Source organism: Pteropus medius, unplaced genomic scaffold (genome assembly GCF_902729225.1).
Source record: "Pteropus medius unplaced genomic scaffold, Ma_sr-lr_union100, whole genome shotgun sequence".
Lineage (NCBI taxonomy): Eukaryota > Metazoa > Chordata > Mammalia > Chiroptera > Pteropodidae > Pteropus > Pteropus medius.
Window position 1 is genome coordinate 11,435,921 of NW_024349797.1, and position 19,812 is coordinate 11,455,732.

At 34.3% G+C, this 19,812-nt stretch overlaps 1 long non-coding RNA gene across 1 annotated transcript in view; it reads left to right on the top strand.

Moving 5' to 3' along the window:
• The window catches only part of LOC120619584 (uncharacterized), a 315,847-nt gene extending 296,035 nt beyond the window's left edge, over window positions 1–19,812 (top strand). Inside the window, exons 5-6 of the long non-coding RNA XR_005657565.1 lie at window positions 14,906–14,941; window positions 19,739–19,812. This is a non-coding gene — a long non-coding RNA (uncharacterized LOC120619584). The remainder of the gene's footprint in view (window positions 1–14,905; window positions 14,942–19,738) is intronic.

The window sequence follows — 19,812 nt, forward strand, 5'->3', positions numbered from 1 at the left end:
TGTTCTTGATTATTCTTCTTAACTTGGAATATATCAACTTTGGAGGGTCTATTGGAAACTTCAATTTTTTTATGCAATACTTTCATAGGAAAAATATTCATTTTTCTGGAAAGTGAGTACATCATTTTCAGATTTAAAAAAAAAAGTCCTTGATCAAAAATAGGTTATGAACCGGTGTCAGAGCCTCTTAAGTGCTTCTTAAAGAGACTCACTCTTCCCTTCACTCCATGTCTCTTTCCTTCTTTTTCTCCTCCTCATCTTTCTTTCCTAGTCTTTATGTTCATCTCCCTCCCTCCCTCCCTCCCTCTTTCTCTTCCTTCCTTTCTTCTTCCTGTTTTTCCTTCCTTCTCCTTCCTCCTCCTTATTCTCTTTTCTTTCTTCTTCCTTCTCCTTTTCTCCTCCTCCTTCTTTCTCCTCCTTCCTCTCCTGTAGCTATGTGTCTGTGTCTATGTACAACCTATTGCAGGAGTTCCCAACCCTTGGGCCACTGCGAGCAAAGGAAGCTTCATCCGTATTTGTTGCCGCTCCCCAGCGCTAGCATCTCCGCCTCAGCTCCACCTCAGATCATCAGGCATTAGATTCTCGTAGGAGCACCATTCTCTGGAGCCAAAAAGGTTGGGGGCTGCTGACCTGTTTTGCTGATGATCTCTCTATAATTTCACATTCTGACAAGTATCTCCTTCCCTTTATTCTTCCCCCCTAGAACATTCCCTAGAGAACTCTCAGTGCCCACCTGCAACATACATGGGCTATGTCTAGTAATTTAAAGCACGTATCATGATATTACTGCAAAATCAGATCTCTAGTAGAGTATGTGGAGACACATAACTGAGAAAGCACCATGGTCCTTCAGTGGCAGCCCATTACTGAACATTGATGAAGTTATTGGACTTCAACTCTCATCCTGCAGTGAACATCTTTAAAAATTTTCAAGAGGCAAAATTCCTGCAAGGTTTTAAAACAACAAAAATGCTGATTTTGAACCACAGCTGTCCGAGCAAACAATAAAGAATGGGTGTTTTAAAACTAAAATTGAGAGGCACTTCTGTAACAAATATCCTCTGGCATAAAAATGGAATGGCCTTTTTTTTTTCATTAGAAACAACAATTGCAAAATAATCTATGGGTGACTGAAAGAAGAGGAGAAATATTAAGTTATTCTCATTTTGAAGAAGTAAACCTGTGAATGATGAAGACATGACTGTTTTAGGAAATTAATGCCGAATAAGAAAGTTTGGCTCATATATTTTTTGTTTTTTGATTGCTATGAACATTTCTACTTTCTCAAGGCATTTTAATAGTTTATCAGTTTTTTTTCTCTCCTAGGAGCTATGTAATTAAATACAATACCATTAATTTTTCTTCTTCTACATTTTACATTTATAAATATAAGTTTTTGTTTGAAGCTCTAAATTTTGTTAAAACTCAAAATCACTTTGAATAACCCAATTCATGAGAGCAAAATTGACATTTTTGCTTTGAGAGAAAGAGTGATCTCAAGTCAAGTCAAAGAATGATGGCCTGGAGTTTCTGGCTAACTCACCTGTCATTTCTTTCATATCATGTTGTGTAAATAAAATATGACTTTCTACTCATTATAGCAAATTTAAAGTAAAATTTCACTGTCACTGTGTGAATCAAAAGCAAACTTCTGATTCAAGGTAAGAATTAGAAAAGCTTAGAGTTTTGACAAGTCCATAAAAAAGGCTTTTCTAGCATGCTTTAATATTTGATTAATAAATATGCCCATGTTTCATTTTGGGTGTCAAAGAGAAAAATGAATCTGTATTGCAGTACTTGTTCACCAAATGTAGACCCTTATACAACCATGCATTTGAGTGTTAGTAAAAGACCTTGAAATATAATAAATGGCATGGTGAGCAAATTATTACTTCTTATATTAATACTTCAGGGGAAAAAAGATCAGCCACTAAAATACTCTTATTCCAGAAGAGTGATATCATCAAATAATTAACTGCGACATTAATGCAAAATGTCAGTGTAAATTGTCAGGGTTGTAAGGTATATATTGATGCTGCATAAAAAAACAAAAAACAAAAAAACAAAAAACAAAAAACCTTGTATTATGTAGCATACAATACTCCACCTTCGATTCAAAGGATTATTTTAAAGGAAGGTAATTCTGAATTATATTTTTTTCTCTGTGCTGTGACAGCCTAAACTAAATATATTCTTTTGCTAAAAATGAAACTTATGTCAGTTCATACAAGGGAGAAAGGATGAAAATAGAAAGCATCGCAGAGCACTTAGGACTATATTATAGTCTAAATTAAACATCCATTTTGCTTCTAATGATTCCTAGATGCACAGAGGTGGAATTCAGCTAAAGCAAAAGCTAATTTTCCTGCTCTGTTCCCAGAACACCAAAGGCAGAACATTCGGCACCACATCAGGCAATATTCTCATAAAGCTAATAGATTTAGCAGAATTGAAAAGTAATGTGACCCTGGCATTGAAAAACTTGCTGGCAAGGTTGAAATACCATAACCCTGGGATTTCCTAGGCTTGGTTTCATAGCCAACTCATTGGAGTTTGGAGCTGGAAAGGACCACCTGGTAAGACACAGACTTTTCAAAGTAAGACTTTAAGCCTCATACACTTTATCATTTGGTCAGGCCGACAGCATGGTACGTGGGACTATAGATAACTGAGTGAGGGGAGGAGAGCTGAGAGTGGTGACCTTTGAAAATTCTAAGATAAATGAGAAAGAAATGCTCCAGCTGGGAACTTCCACACTTATTTTTAGGATTCCTCTCTTTCTCTTTCCTTCTCTTTCTCTCTTAGGAAATGTGTAATTAAATACAACACTTCTGTTGATCTTCCACTGCTACTTTTTATGCTTATACATATAAGTTTTTGTTAATTAAAGTATTCGTTGGATTAAAAATCATCATGCATTGATCATCATCATGATCAATACATAAGATCAAAATTGATATTTTTGCTTTGAGAAAGTCACCATCTTAAATCAAGTAAGCTATTTCTAGAAGGTCACAGGTGGTGGGGGAGTCAAAAGGGAAGATGGAACAGATCTACACAACTCTGCCCATCGTGATACAGGCCAAAGCCAGGTCACCACATTTGATAACCGAAGTTATAAAGAACAGTTATAGAAAGATGCTCCATTTCCAACTTTACAAATTAAGAAATGAATTTAATAATTCTTACATAGTTTCTTAGTCATGAATGTATATATATCCATATATTATTTTTTTCTATAAAATTTGTATTTGACTTAAAGACTAAAAGGACTCTAACTTTTTGTGTCAGCATATATAACAGAAGATTATTAGTTGCAGCAAAAATAGCCGGTAAATCCCTTAGAGAAGACAGATTAAAGCAAAGCAAACCAAAAACACAACCCAGGTCAACATTTTAGCTAACAAACTTCTGATAGCCTGAAGGAAAGTTTCCTCTTATGCTTTCTTTTCTTAAAGTAAGACCGGAGAGGCCATTTTTGCCGGCAGTTTTAGTAGCACAACACCCAGTTGTGATAAAATGTTTTTCTTTATCTGGCTCGTTAGTTTAGAGAGCTCCGATTTAGTGCATGCTTAATCATACAAGTTTAGGTTATTTGGTAATTGAGTACATCACTAATAATTGCAATTATTATAGAAAACATACTATGTTTTACAACTAAACATTTGAGACTTTGTTGGTCAACATCAGGGGTGCTTGATTTAAAGATATCAATAATCTAAATTTGCTTTCCTAGTAATAACTGTTAGATGACAACTGTTATGATCGAAAAGACTTCATGCTGTTCATACAGGTATTAAAATGTTTGGCTATGCCTGTGACATTTCTTATGATAAATATCTGACTTTCGAGCAGCTAATTATTATGATGTTCTTGTGGGTAAGTATCATATATAAACATTCATATTCTAATCATTTGTAGAAGAAATTAATATTAGTAATAAAATGATTATAAGTGCTACAGTAAAATATTAGCATAATAATTACAACATGGAAATGAGTCTCCATTCAAATTATTAATGATCATTCTCTGATTTGCTTTATTTATGTTTCAAATATATTACCAACTGTGCCTTAATCAGGATATTTTAACTGTAAGTAGGTCAAAATGAAACACAGAAGCAAACACATACACACATATACTTATACTTACATGAACATGCAAATACAGCTTTTTTTAAACCTAAATACATTTTTATCTAAAAATAGAGAGAAGTAAAATAAAAGATTACATAAGATGAATCATAATTTATGCTTCACTTGCCTACTAATATAAGGCACTATTTTAAAGAAACTGGTACCTAGAGTTTTTGCCTTAACATTATTAAGATTAATGTGGAGAATTTTGTTAGTTATAGTGTATCTTAAAAAGGTCAGATTTCAGAGAGTTTATTGTTGTCCATTGTAAAAAACTGGCAAGATCATTAAATGAAAAATTAAAACATTTTTCAAAAAGTCATCCAAAGATCTGTGTTTAATTTATGTTCCATTAAGGTATATGGGTTTATGTGGCTATCTATTACATTACTGAGACCAGTTCTAATAGCAGCTGCCATTTACAATACTTAGGACATAACGAGCAGTTTATTAAAGTGCTTATTTTCACTAATAGGAAATCTGGTCACTCACGCTTTTTCTAGTGTTATTAGGAAAGCAAAAATGCATTTATTCTAGATTAGATGTGGGGGTAATTTATCTTTGTAGTAGATGTAGATTTACCCTTATTATTTTAATATATAAAAAAGTAGGTGTTTAAAAAGTTGTTTAATAAAAGGAATCTACAGGAATCGCAAAAAGGAACGTGCGCGTTCCCAGGGATACTTCCTCAAGAGAATGAGTTGGAATAATGGGCCCACCCACCCCATCCACACCTCCAGATCTACTTCCTTGTCTTTTTCATTCCTTGTAAGCAAAAACATTGAAATTGGAAAATACTGGTGTGTTCAGAAATCTAGATTTCTATCCCAAGTTTCTTCTTTCTGTAATCCTTGTTTTATTATCATTAAGCATAACACCAAGCTCAAGAGAAATCAAACTTTATTTTTCTTGGCTAATGGAGATAAGTAGCGGCTTGAACAAAACAAAGCAGTAAGACTGTTTTCGATACTTTTGGAATGTAACACTCTTAGATACTAAATATACTTCTGCTTGAGCCAGAATATTCCAGAATATCAAGCCATACCATAATTTACTGTTATCTAAATTGAAATGTTATATCCCTCCAAACGAATCTCCATAATGTGAGAGATTGTTTATAACAGTTGACATCTATTGGCACAAATAATAATAAAATAATGGTGACTATAGTTATTATTTATAGTATGCTTTCTATATGCAAAGTGCTGTGTCAGGTGCTTTGCCTGGCATCTATTACCTCTCACAGACAACAACCCTGTGGGGTTCAGTGTAGTCACTGCCAACTTCAACTACATACTTTTGCTGATTTTGTCATCTCTTTTTTCTTAACTTTTTTATAACTATCTCATTTCTTCATTTTTGAGCTGCAAGGGCTCACACATCAAATACAATTTTTTTTTTGCTTCGATTTTTCCAAAACATGATTTATCATGACAGCTATTTACAACTTACTTGTATTTTGAGGGTAATAATGCAGTTATGCTGCTGTACATTATAGCAAAATATACCTCCGTAATTAAAAATATTCCAGATTTTTAAATCCTCATCTATTCCTGCTCAAGCATGTTTTAACATTCCTCCCTGCCTGGTTTTTTCTTGGGTTCTTTTTTTTCGCTTCTTGCATTTTGTTGTCACTGATCATCTCATTCTTGGCTCAACTCATATCTTCAGTCTAGAATATACCTAGAAATTCAAAAGTTCTTATACTTTTTGTACAGAAATATACAGAAATGTATATATATATATATATTTCTGTACAAATCTATATACCTGATGAACATATATATATATATATATATATATATATATATATATATATAGACACACACATCTATGTGAGATGAAACGCTACATTTTAAATCAGTTTAAAAAAAACACAAATCTACCACTGCTACATTTAGAAAAATAAATGCATTTATTTCTGATTCTAGATATAGTAATAGGTCAAACTTGATCTGCATTCACTGCAGAGAAATGAATCAAATTCTACATCAGTAGCATAATTCAGTTGGTCCACACTGGTTGCAACTCAAACGAATCGAGAGATATGGCCCCGAGGAGAGTTCCAGAATTACAACGCTTTCCAGAGTGGGCTGTGAAAACAACCCCGCACTGTAGGGATCATGGTACCTACTCAGGCAGAATTCTTAATCTTCGAAAAGTATTTTCATCTATTAGAAGCTCTGAGATTACTTAATTGCCTGTCTCCCCGACATTCCCAGGCCTGCACCGAGAGGTCAAGCTATTGTGAATGACATAAAGTCACCTAGCCTAGGGAGTGACTTGGACTTCAGACCATAGGCATTGTATCTGTGAAGCTGTAGCCTCCCGGGGCGGGGGCATCTATTTTCATTAACACAGAGACTCTGTCACTTGTCTGTGATCCTGAATGTTCTGCCTCGCATGTGCCTGTGTGTGTAATTAGGTGCAGTGTGTAACTCTCCTCTATCCACTTTTAATCGACTAACAGCACAAGAAATATTCCTTATACTCCTTTCAAGTTTGTATTTTCGAATACTTATGTGGTAGACACTGATGATGATTAAATTAACTATAATAAGTAAAAGAATAAACCTAGCCCTTCTCTTGTAACTCCCCTCTAAAACCCCCCATATATTTGGAAGCTCCTGGGGAGTTGCTCACAAACAAGCTCCCCAGCTGCTGCTTTCCTTGCGTTGAAAGCCAATTTTTGGGAAAACCTTCTTTTCCCAGCATATCGAGGCACATTATGCTTTGCTGTTCTGCCATGATTCCTAGGTAATTATCAAGCTTTTATCTTCATGTCCCAAGGTCACACATCAGCTTCTTCTCGTGCTAAATTCTCTATAAAGTGGAGTGGCTTTTTAAATTAAATTTGGAGATATGGTCAAATGATAAACCATGTTTGGAAAATGTGGTTCTCTCTAAAAATTCTATCTGAAATGTCCATGAAAGGCGAAATAAATGGTTTCCATGATGATTTCATACTGGGAGCACAATGACACAGAACACTGGTCCTCAAACCTCACTACTCAAAAGAATCACCTGGGAGCTCTGAAGGTTTCCGATTCTCATACCTTGTCCAATTAAATCCAGATACTCTGAGGTGGAGCAATCTCATCAGGAGCTTGCCAAGCTTTCTAGATGATTTTAATGTGCAGTTAAGGTTCAGAACTACTGATAGACGTGCCATGTTATTTTGTGATGCAGCAAAATAAGCGAGAGATACCAGTTATTAATAAAATGAAAAGAATGTATATTATTCTTCTGATATGATTACCAAAAAGACTCAAAAAACAAAAAATAAAACTGACTTCAATTAATGGATCACTAAAATTTGACCCTCAGATTTAACTGAAAAATTTAATGTAAAGAAATCTAATAGTCTTCGCTATTTATTCGCTCTAATTTAATTTGATCCCATTTTTAAACAAATGCATGATATATGTACAACATGTTTTTTTTTTTATAAGAAAGAGATCTTTGCTCTTAATAGAGCTCAATTTCCTGCTGCCTCTTTCCCACTTAATGTCATAATCTTCTGTGACATCACAATTAATTCCCGTGGAGATAATTATAGTAACACAGAGAAGATTATGATTTTTGGAAAGTGATAAACAGCAGGGCCAGAATAAGAGCCTTTTTTTTTTGCTTCCCACAGATTACTAGCTTGTTAAGAACAAAAGCTAACAAGTTCCTTCAGAATATTATAAAATAGTATAAAACTAGATTTGTTTCTAGTTTTTGTGAAAGGCAATTAACTCTTTAAATAGCTTTCTGTTGATTGCACCAGCTTAATTACTTACTCAAACAGCCAATGTTTTGAAGCTCAATCAAATATTTTATGAGTATTACTTTAAATTAAGATTCCAAATGTACCTTGTGATTTAGATTTATCAGCATCATTATTGTGAATATTGGCTACCTGTGAATGTTAAGCTTTTCAAATACCTCCAACTTTAGGACTTTAGAGCAACGATAAAATAAATTCAACCCTCGCAGAATGCTTTCATTTCCACTAACGTTATCAAGAGTTGGGTCATAAAACATGTGATGTTTTTGTTTGTTTGTTTACATAAGCCCTATGTTCTTTTGAATAAAGAATCTATCAGTGTCCTAAATTTCATGGAATGATATCCAAGGGGTGACAATGATCTGTATATATACTTTCACTTGACATGCATTATATTACTTGACGCACAAACTTCTCTTGGTGTCATTATCCATCTACATGTATATAGAAAGTAAATGCCATTTATTTATAGTGGTTGTGACCTACAGTCTTATATTTTTTAAAAAATGGAAGAAATAAGAATAGGAGAGATGCAGATCAAGTTTGACTATGAATCAAACATCATTCTCACCTGGTTTTATCATCTGATGAGGGTTTGCCAAGAAAGATATTTGGCTAGCTATAATATAGTTTACCAGCTCCCTCCACTAATCATTTTTTTAAATCACATTTTAAGCTTAATGGAGGTGTTTTGTTGTTTTGTTGTTTTGCAAATTTCTCCAGGAAAGCATAAGCATTATTTATTATACAAGCCATATTCAGGCTTGAAGGATTCAAAAGTTATCTGAGAGACTCTGAGTTATCACTATAGAAAGCTCAAATCAATAAATGGTTGATTCTTTTTACAATTTTGAGATTGTTTTTTAGACCGAAAATGAAAACAAAATGAAAAAAGGTTATAAACAACTTAAGGAGGTTGCAAAATGGCATTTTGCGATGCTATATTTTTAAATAGGAAGAACTTTCTTCATAATTACCCAAACACAATTTTCACTCTGAAAGCTTTTTAGCTTTGAAAATTTCCTAAATTATAATTAATTGATTTAAATCTTGCCTTGATGAAAGAATCCAAGCAGATAAGATTAATTTCTTATACTCTAACTATCTAACTTACCCAAGAGGCTATTCCTAAATGCTCAGAACTCAGACCCCCATCGATTATAATTTATATAAATGATCTGTTTCTCTTCAAAACTACTGAGGAAGTAGAATAAATACACAAATCAATGGGCTGGTGGGAACACACAGAGCGGACTCTCTCCACGTGGGCTATTATGAGAGCTGATTTAATTATTTCTTTTAGAAGTTTAATATGCAAAAAGTTAACTTCTAGAAATATTCAGACCATTGCCAGATGGCTATGAAAATTGTTTTTCATTAAATTGGATTGTTCAAATTTTCCAGGCCCATGAATCCAAAGACAGTTTAATCATAGTCAAGAGGGAATTGTAACTCTGGAAAACTAAGCAGAACCCTCTAGCCAGGACTATAATGGTAATTATAATGAAATAAGGCCACATGATTGGGAATCAGCCTACAAGAAAGTAATTCCGGTAATCTAGAGTCTGACATTAAAGGTTTATCAAAGGCAAAGCTTGCGGAAAATTCCTGGATGGCCTGCTGAAGACACAGGAAGAAAAACCTACTCTCTTTAGAAGAAAAGAACTACCAGGTGTCATCTTTGGCATGTACATGACATTGAGTTGGGATTATGGTTTCTTATTTAATATTCATTTACCAAATCAAAGGAAACATTGATCACATACCTCATTCATTATTCAAAGTTTGGATACAAAGTAATGTGACTGATTTTAAAACAATCTGCTGGATGAACTATATTTTCACCTGCATCTTTATGAGAAGATTTCCGGGATGCTTCCCAATTATTAAAATATTTTGGAAACTTCTCTTTGCAAAGCATCTTCAGAATCAGTTCCTAACAATGTAAGATGATATATTATTACTTCAGATGTGGGCATCTTAAAAGCATTATGATTGAATTCTGTGAGTTGATGAGGTAGTTGAGAATTTATGATTAATATGTGAAATAGAGCAATTTCAAGGCTATGTAACAATTGTATAGTAGTGTAATAGAAATGCAGACCTCCGTGATATCCCCATAGCACGATTAAACTGTAAGGTCCTCTAGTGTGCGGAGGTGGAGATATTTGATGGTGTTGCTTACAGATAATCATGACATATTTATGCAAAAATTAGGGCTGTGTTTTCAGAATAAAAGTCTAAGCTGGGAATGAGTCTTCCCACCAAGAAAGCATTTAAATAAACCTGTTATCTTCTCTACATTTGCAAATACTAATCCCACAGATAGCCTCTAGTCGCTAAAGAATTTAGTTACAAATCGAGTCAAGATAGATTCAGTTTAGTAACCACTCAAATAATGTCAGAGTTTTGCCCATGTTGGGGAGATACACAGCTTTGCATGTAAAACCGATGAAGAGTAAATACTTGCAGCCCATACATTTCATGAGTGTGGAGGCAAAGACTGGGCACTGAAGCAGAGGGATGCATCTTCCTGCAGGAATGTTGTGACAAGTGCAGAAGTGTAGCAGAAATATTCCCTTAGCTCTGCTGTTTACAAGTTGTACCTGACTCTTGTAAAAAGAGAATTCAAGTCAGAACAGAAACTGCTATCTTTCAACATTCTTATAGAATTCTCAATTCTCATTACAGAATTCTCATTACAGAATGTGATTCAGTAATTCTCAAATAAATGACTTTGCCATCGTCATAAACATCTTCAATCATTATTATAGAGATATCGCTACTGGGAATAGCCCACTGTGTTGTCATAGTCAAAATTTGGGAGCATTAAAGTGTGGACAGCCTGGTAAATGTCTACTTATAAATATCTCACTGAAGGAGGACCTGTTTCAACTAGCAGCTGGACCATAATGTACGTGAGCTTAAATTCAAAGGAAGCGCCAACAAAGAGATTAGCTAGGACCCATGGCAATGTGTTGACTCTTTGCATATGTTTCCACTTATTCTTTTTAAAAATTTAAAATATACACTTTACTTTACTTTCTAACATAAATATACTTAATTATGGAATGCTCCATTACAATTTATCAGAGAGAAAGTTGGAAAGAGAAAAAAAAAATCCCCAAATGGTGATTTTTATGATAAAAGTTAAATGAAGGCATGCCTTAACCAAAAATTATTGCTCTCCTTTCTAAATTTCATTAGGAAGAAATTAGTTTACAAATAAGACATTCTAAAAATATTTCTACATATGCAGAAAACTAGTCAAAGCAGCTGAGTTTTATACCAAGTTATGCTTCTCTTCGGGCGATTTTCTGTTCTCTCTCGAAGACTTAGTAGCTACCTGTTCTATGTCTGAAGAACATTTAGCAATGAAGTAGCTAAGCTTTATTGAGCAATTCCTAGTGCCAGTTTAATTGCACTGCTAATCTTATTTCCTGTAATTCTCATAGCTACAAGGTGAGATTGATGCTCTTGTTATTTGCATTTATTCAAAGGAAAGCTTTTTAAGAGATTAAGTGACTTGCCCAAGGTCACTAGATTTAAAATCAGAGCTTTTAAATTCTACATGGTATCACTTTAAGCTCTACAGCAAATACCAACTTGTATTTTAGCTAGCTCCATTTCGGTTTCTTGTGTAAGATTAGAGTGCCAGCTCTCAGAGAAGATTTTATATTATGTTTTTTGGCATTCTTAGAACCTAATGGCTCCTGATCTAGTGCTAAGTGAATGAAGGAAAATGGTGAATGGATGAGCAAATATTTTAAAATAACTAAAACACTTTTCAGCGAAGGCAAACTTTACTGTTACTTTCACTTTTCATGTAGATTTTTTTATTGCTTCAAACCTTTGCAAAAAAAAAAGCTCATATTTTTCATTTTTAAAATACATTTCAGAATGGTATCAAAGGAACAAAGCTAAATGTTATCACTCAATTTAAGGATTTTTTTTTTCATGTGACGATTATTTGGAATTCTTCCTTAGACAGCTCACAGCCTAGTGTGGCTTATCATAACATTAGCTTCAAAGGGGGCAAGATTGGACCTGTTGAGAGCTGGGTCCTTTATGTGCACTCCTGATGGTTTACCTAATGGTGGGGGTCATTGATATATTTCTTGACCTACAGAGAAGCTAAATTTTTTCTGGTAGTATCTAGTTTAAACCAATTTTTTTCAGAACAAAGAGTGGGAACATTCATGGCTGACACCTACTACTGGTTTTACTCAATAATAGTACTGATTCTAGGAATCCTTGCAACTGCTGTCTCACACGGAAAACTCTGCTCCAAGCTCATAGACATTTGCTCCCAGAAATGAAGGTTTGATCCCGAGTAGTTCTCAAGTGATTTAAAAACAATTCTTATCTCTCTCTTAGGACCATTAAGACTATTGAAGTTTAAAGGATTTAATATTTGCAAAAAACACCTGGAACTTCCAGAAATACTATGTAAATATGAAAACCACCTACAGGTAATCAATCTATGTGAATGAACTATAACGATAAATGGGTTGAATTAGGCACAAGGTCAATTAAGCCATTTACCTTATTTGAACAGAAATTGCAAACGCTAATACAAGAGGTTTTTAGTTTCAGTTATTTTTAAACAATCACTTTAAAAAATCATTCTCACCATTTTTGAAGAGTTGATGGTAAAAATCTACAGACAAAAAAAAATTGACTCTGCTATGAGATTAATTTTCAAAGACTTTCTTTCTCACAAAATGATGCGGGTCTTAAACTGATGTAGCATATCACTCAGCAGCCTCCAAATATCGGCCTTTGTCATGACAGTGTATTGAGAATTCTCTGTGTTTATCCCTAAGATTGTCAATCACTCTACACCTCCTGGTGCCGACTCATTTGTGACTTACAGTGATGAGAAACATTTGTCGGAGCCCTGGAACTGCTTCTTAAAGGCATGTTAAAAGACATAATAGGCTAGACCAAGCACTCAAAAATTTGGATGCTTATCTGTACTCCATTCAAAAACAATCTAAATAGGTTTTGATATAAAATTCTGACACTTTCATTTTAGATTTTGTTTGAAAGAGCAAGGGCAGAGGAATCAAAAATAAAATAAAAATTGGGGGTGGGAAGAATAAATATTGAAATTTTATGAGCATAAAAGATTAAATTAAACTTATGGGGAAGGTCTGAAAAGTGCCTTGCTGGAAACTGGCTAGCTATTAGTGTAGCAAAGCCATTTATCATGTCTACCTGCAAAGTGCACAGATGATAAGGTTAGCTAAGATTCTTGTCTACACAGGCTCTTCTATTTCTCAAATCTCTAACTAGGTGGAATACCAGAGCTAAGATCCTTTTTTCTTTCTCTTTTTCTTATTTTTCTTGGTTGTAAACAAGTTCCTGTTTTTACAAGTTAGATTAAAACAACAGAACTTGCACAATAGAGACAAGCAATCCTCTCGTGCTCATGACTCAGCCTGACCACCTGATATGCTGATGCTGGCCCTCCTTGCTCAGAGCACGATGCTCACTTAATAATAATAATAAAGGCTTACTCAAGGTTGGGTGAAGGAAAATTTGGTCTCAGCATTCAAGCTTCTCTCAAACATATCCTGTGGATGTTTGGGAAATTTTAAAAGGGATTTGATTATTTCTTCTTCTGTATCCCAACGCTTTATAAATACTAATGTTGATCCAATAGAAGGACTCAAAATTAAGTAGTGAGGTCATTCTCTGAAAAGGAAGAATAATGGAAATCAAATCATAATGTATACATTGAAATATTGCAGAGGCATTTAGCTTAAGTGATTTGTAAATATGTCACTGGAAAGGTTGGGGAAAAAATATGTAGCATGTGTTTGACCCTCAGTGGAGAAAATATCAGAATATTTTTTCAGTTAATGAATTACTATTTGTTGTTGTTGTTATTAGGGTTTTTTTTTCTGATCACTTCCGTGACCTAGATGCCTAAAAGAGTGTCTGGCACATGGCGGTGCTCAATACCAGCTGCTTTAATGGCATTCAACAAGTCATTAATAAAATAACAAAAGCTAGCATTTTAATATAAATATGGAAAAGTAATATAAAGATGTAGTTAAAAAAGAAAAACAGTGTAAGAATAGATGTTCAGCTTCGCTCATAATCAAAGATATATATAAACATGAAATATATTTCTGCCTATCAAAGTGACAAACATTGATAAAAATATTATTTTAATTTTGATGAAAGCATGGTAAAATCACTACTTAAAGGGTAAATTCTGGAAAACAAAATGTTCATATTTAACACCAAATCTTCAAAATATGTATACCTTTGACATATAAATCCCACTTCTCAGAATTTATTTTTTAATAAAAATAAGTAAAGAGGACACATATACATATGCAAAGGTATTCTTTTCAATATTTACAATTCAAAGAAATTACAGTAGAAAACATCTAAATTTTGATCAAGATGGTTTGAATACGTAAAGTGCAGGTATAGCTAGCTATACACAAAACTGAGAAATAATAATTGATGCCACTAGATGTTAACAATCTATCGTAAATCAAAAAGAGGCTTACAAAGCAATAAATGTTTGTGTGTACATTATGTGTATAAAAAGATACAGGAATTTCTAATAAAACATCAATAGTGTTAATAGTCTATCTAAATAGTCTATCTAAAAGGTGATTTCACCTTCATAATTTCATATTTATTAAATATTTTAGAGGGCTTATATGCTACATTTTGAACTGATAACATTTTTATTTTGGAAAAATATATGTAATATTTATAGAATTTTAAAAACCTGAAGTTCAATCAAATTTACTATAATCTTAGGAAAAAGAATGTGAGATCTAGAATTAGAAAAGGAGATTTAAACAGTAATGTACAGGCATTTATTTTTAGTCCTCTGAAATGAGTCTAACTATGCACACAATTCATTTTATATTTTCTTTTTTCTCCCTCATAGGTGAATAGATTTATTATGGCGACTTATTTTAATGTCTTATCAGTAAAGTTTTCCAACTTTTTGTTCTCTTTGTAGGGTCATGCCCAGGAAAAAATGGACGGACAAGTTGATGTAAGTGTCCTTTTACAGTTGTACCTAATATTATTGGTCTCTTGTGAGTTCTGCCATCCTAAACTAACCAGAACTCTGGATGAACTAAACAAATTGAGTTTCTCTATAAAATTGAGGACATTGGTGGCCTTCTTACCACAAGAAAGCATGGACACCTGAAAGGGCCTGCAAACCTCCCTGTAGGTCATTGATTAATGTAGTATAATTGGGGCCATTCTTATAGCTTCGGTCTTATTGGATGACAGATATCTTTTACTTGTATGTTATCTATGTTGCGCATGGCATGAAAGTCCTCTCGTGATATGATTCTTGCCTACCCCCATAGCCTATTTCCTAAATACAAACGGTTCCTGACTTATGATGATTTGAGTTACAATTTTTTGACTTCAGCATGGTGCAAAAGGGATGTGCATTCAATAGAAATCATACTTTGAATTTTGAATTTAGATCTTTTCCCAGGCTGTGATAAGTGGTAGGATACTCTCTTGTGATGCTGGGCAGTGGCAAGGAGTCACAACTTCCCATCAGCCATGTGACACTCTTCAGTATATTCATTGTGTTAGGTGATTTTGCCCAACTATAGGCTAAAGTAACTGTTCTGAGCATGTTTAAGGCAAGCCAGGCTAAGCTATGATGTCTGGTACGTTAGGTATACTAAACAGATTTTTGACGTATGATATTTTCAATTTACAATGCATGTGTGAGGACATAAGCTCATCGTAAGTCTAGGAGTATCTATATATTCTGCCCAGTCATATCAACTAGTTGAATTTCCCTGTTTTCCAATCAAATGACTTCTTCAGCCTAACCTAACCTCTACTTTCTGCTGCCAGACTTTCCCTGCTCACCTTCCTTGATGACTTATGCCAGGTGAAAATCTGTACTCTCAGAATTTACTGTGTGTAGCTCTAGTGCCACATCGTACTGGTATATATTGGTTTCCTTGATTTTCTGCCTACTAGATTCTGACTCCCTAGAAGGAAGGACATATGTCTGTTATAGAACCTAGGAGAACAATGACAGTTCCCCCAAGAAATGTTAACACAAGAATGAATGATTGAATGCATAAATGAATGGTGATAGATAAAATAAAGGGATTGCTCCCCATCCACAGATAAAACCATCTTTGTATTCATGGTTACTCCATCTAATTCTGATTAGAGGAAACAGTGCTGTAATTATGGTGAAAAATAAGGTAATCAGCACAGTCCTTTAATAAATGAAATGCGGCACTTTTTGACTTTGAGTGTTTTAATTATTATATTATTTACTATAGTTATTATAAAACATTTTAAGCTACAGGAGCAAAAGAAAATTAAATCCTGAGCAGATGATAAACATGTTACTAAGTTATAGACATTCTATCTCTTTGTGTTCTTTATGTTATTTTTATCTCATTCACTGTAAATATTTACTTGGAGCCCACTATGTGTCAGGTACTATTTTATGAGTTAGGGATACATGAGGAATAAGAACAACAAGGTACATGACCTCACAGTGTCCACACTGGGCAAAATGGGGAAACAATTAATAACCAAATAAATAAATATATAAGTAATGTATTTTCAGAACATAATAAATAATGCAAAAAACAATGTGCTATGATAAAAAAACTGAGAATAATTGGTGTTTCTAAATTAGAATAGGTGATTAGGTAGAGTCTATCTAAAGGGGTGATAATTAAATTCTTGACTCGGATGACAAGTGTCTACAAAACACCCTGTCTGCTTGGTTATGACTTGGACTTCCTAGTTCTAAATCCACACCTACCTCAATAATCTCCGAAAACCAATATTATGATTAATTGAGGAAGAATTCCTTAGAAGATAGAATCTCAAGATTATACTTGCTCCTAATTTTGTAGATCTTCCAAATGCTATCAGATTTAAGGCTTCTTTTGTCTTGACATTTCTAGATGTATTTTTAAAAATTTCCACTGGTTAATTGGGGACAAGTCTGATATTCTTCTGTGATTGTGCTAGACCCATGAGCGCAGTGGGATACTTGTCTTCTACATTTGTACTTCTTGTCAAAAACAAACAAACAAAACTAAAGTTGTTGAAATTGATGAAGCTACCACTAGCTCTCTAGCTTTAGAGAAAATATTCCTTCAAATTTCATCTTTTAAATCATGTTAACATTTCAGGTCTAGTTTACACCCACCATGTATAAGGCATAAGTAGGTCATCTATCCAATGAAAATATATAAATAATAAACTGTATGCATCAGCACATCATATGAGGTAGAACAATTATTTGATTTAATTTATCAAGCACTTTTTAGTTTATTTTCTATGTAATATGATTGTCTTCTTCAACAATAGGTTATTTGTATAATAGATTTTTAGTTGAATAGGGAAGCCTTCTGAGAGTCTCACTTTTCATAATTTAGTGCTGTTGTCAAGAGGGAGACGTGAGATGGAAGGCTGAAGCCACATGCAGCAAAATGACATCCATCAAGTGGCATATTTCCCATTGCTTTCAAAATGCTGTCTCTGTTGTCACATGCTCCAATCATTCTCTCTCGCTCTCTCTCACACACATAAGTCAATTCAAAGCACAGAAACACAAAAACACACACAGAAGAACAAGTAAGATACACACATACACAGACACACACACTCTCATGGATGTGCACACGCAATCCACAGGTTCAAAAAATTTAAAGTATAGCTTCTTATTTCAATGTAGCAGTTTGAGACCTCCAAAATTTTGAAGAACCTCATGTCTTCTCCAACTCTAACAGAGATTTTTTTTTTCCTTTTCCCCTTCATTTGGCAATTCAATCACTTATAACCATGTCTGGCATCTCTTGTACAGATATTGAAGTGTTATGTAATGGTTTATATCCTTTGGCAGTCTTCATATTGTCCTTCTTTCTATCTTTAATGCATTCAGAGCTTCAGAGAAGCTCAGTTCATGTCACTTGATGCTTTTCGATTTTGTTGTCAATTGCTTGAAGAAAAACATGAGAACGTGTACATAATTGCAAAATTAATTAATTAATTAAGGAAGGCAACAAAAGGTCTGAGAAGTCTTATCTGAAGAAGTATTACTTAAGTTGAGACCAGGTGAGGAGCTAGGGAACGAACATTCTAGGTAGACTGAAAAGAAAGAATTAAAATCACAAACAAATCACAGCATGGCTGGAGATCAGACAGGAGGAAATTCTTCAGAGATAATCCTGGAAGAGAATACAGAAGCCACATTATAGATGTATTTGTAGGACGAACTATAGAGTTTGAATTTTATTCCAAGTGGTAAAAGATGAACTGAGGCACATTAGAAGTTTAAAGAGTTTATTGGAACAAATATTGATTTCAGTCTGCCAACGCCAAACCAGAAGTGGTCAGCGGCACTCTACCCTCAGGAGCTAGAAGGCTAGGTTTTTATAGAGAAGACAGAGAAGCAAAGCAAGAAAATTCTTTGATTGGCTATAGCTTAGGTATTTGCATTGTTTGGGAAAGTCTAGTTGGCTGTGTGTGATTGGTTTTCTTTCCACCTTGAAGCATTTACAAGAAGCGACTCTGGGTGAGGTTTTGGTTTGATTACATAGGTGACCAAACATTAGAGCCCCCTCAAAGAGGTCTAATGCCTCTTTGTTTGCTTATTTTTAATGCAGATATAATGGAAAAGCAGTGAAGGATATTCTGGAGAAGAGTAGAATCGTATACAGTAAAATGATGCCACATTACTTTTTCCCCTCCATCAAACTCTCATTGTCTTCTTCTTTTCTACATTGCTTCCATGTTAACTGTCTTCAAACACAGTTTCCACTTTATTTGGAGTTATAATTGCAATCACTGCTCTCCATGGAGAGAGCTTGCTGTGTGCATTTCATACATATTATCACATTTTCCCTTTATTGTCAATAAAAACTCTGGTGATGGAGAGATTCCTATTCTCACTTTAAAGATAAGGAAACTCAGGACTGGAGAAGTTAAATAGCTTGCTATACATACCTGGCTTTGCTTGACTCCAAAGCACAGTATGGGATATTGTCTATTCTCTTTCACAAACCACACTGTGTCCCTCTTGCCACCTAAGTAACATATGAATACATAAATGTCTCTTTAAAACTTATCTGATTATGTTCATATATTCACATTGAACTCTTTCCATTCCCATCAAAAAAACTTTCTTTGATCTTTTTCCTTTACTCAGTTAACTCAATCTTGATCCCTTACCACATATACCATATTTATTCTACCACCTTGGATGATAATATACTAGAAAGACCACTGGTCAGCAGAAAGCTCAGTTTCAATCCTGTCTCTTCTACTAATTGAGCCTCACTGAGCCTCACAAAGTTATCTTTAAAATCAGAATGATAATCTCAGAGTTACCTGCCCCCTAGGAATAAAGCGAAGAATCTGCGAAATGTTGTACATGGAGATTTTCTTTTAACACTAAAGGATATCTTGTTTTAGATTCTTGAAGGAACTAAGTATTATTTTATATTTTTATATTTTGTTTAGACTCTTTAAAGAAGTACGTATTGTTCTATAGGTTTATATTTTGTTTTAGACTCTTCCCTCAGCCAGTTATATTTTCCCCCGACCCTCCTCCTGTCCAAACACTAACATGTCCAGGAATGAGAGCAAAGAGATCCCGTGAACATCAAGTTTTCTCATTGAACATAACTGCTATTTTTCTTGTGTCCCCTCTCATGTCCATACCGAATTAAGAACAAATTAATATATTTCCTCATATTTTCTGTGTTTAAATCATACGTGGCTATCATTGATGCAAAATCAATAGCAAGATCATATTTTCCTCTCTCTGCATCCTCGCCAGGCTTGTAGTGGTGCTGCCAGAAAAGCGAAGCCTAGTGGACTGGAGAACAGGCCCCGGAAACAGGTACATCTGAG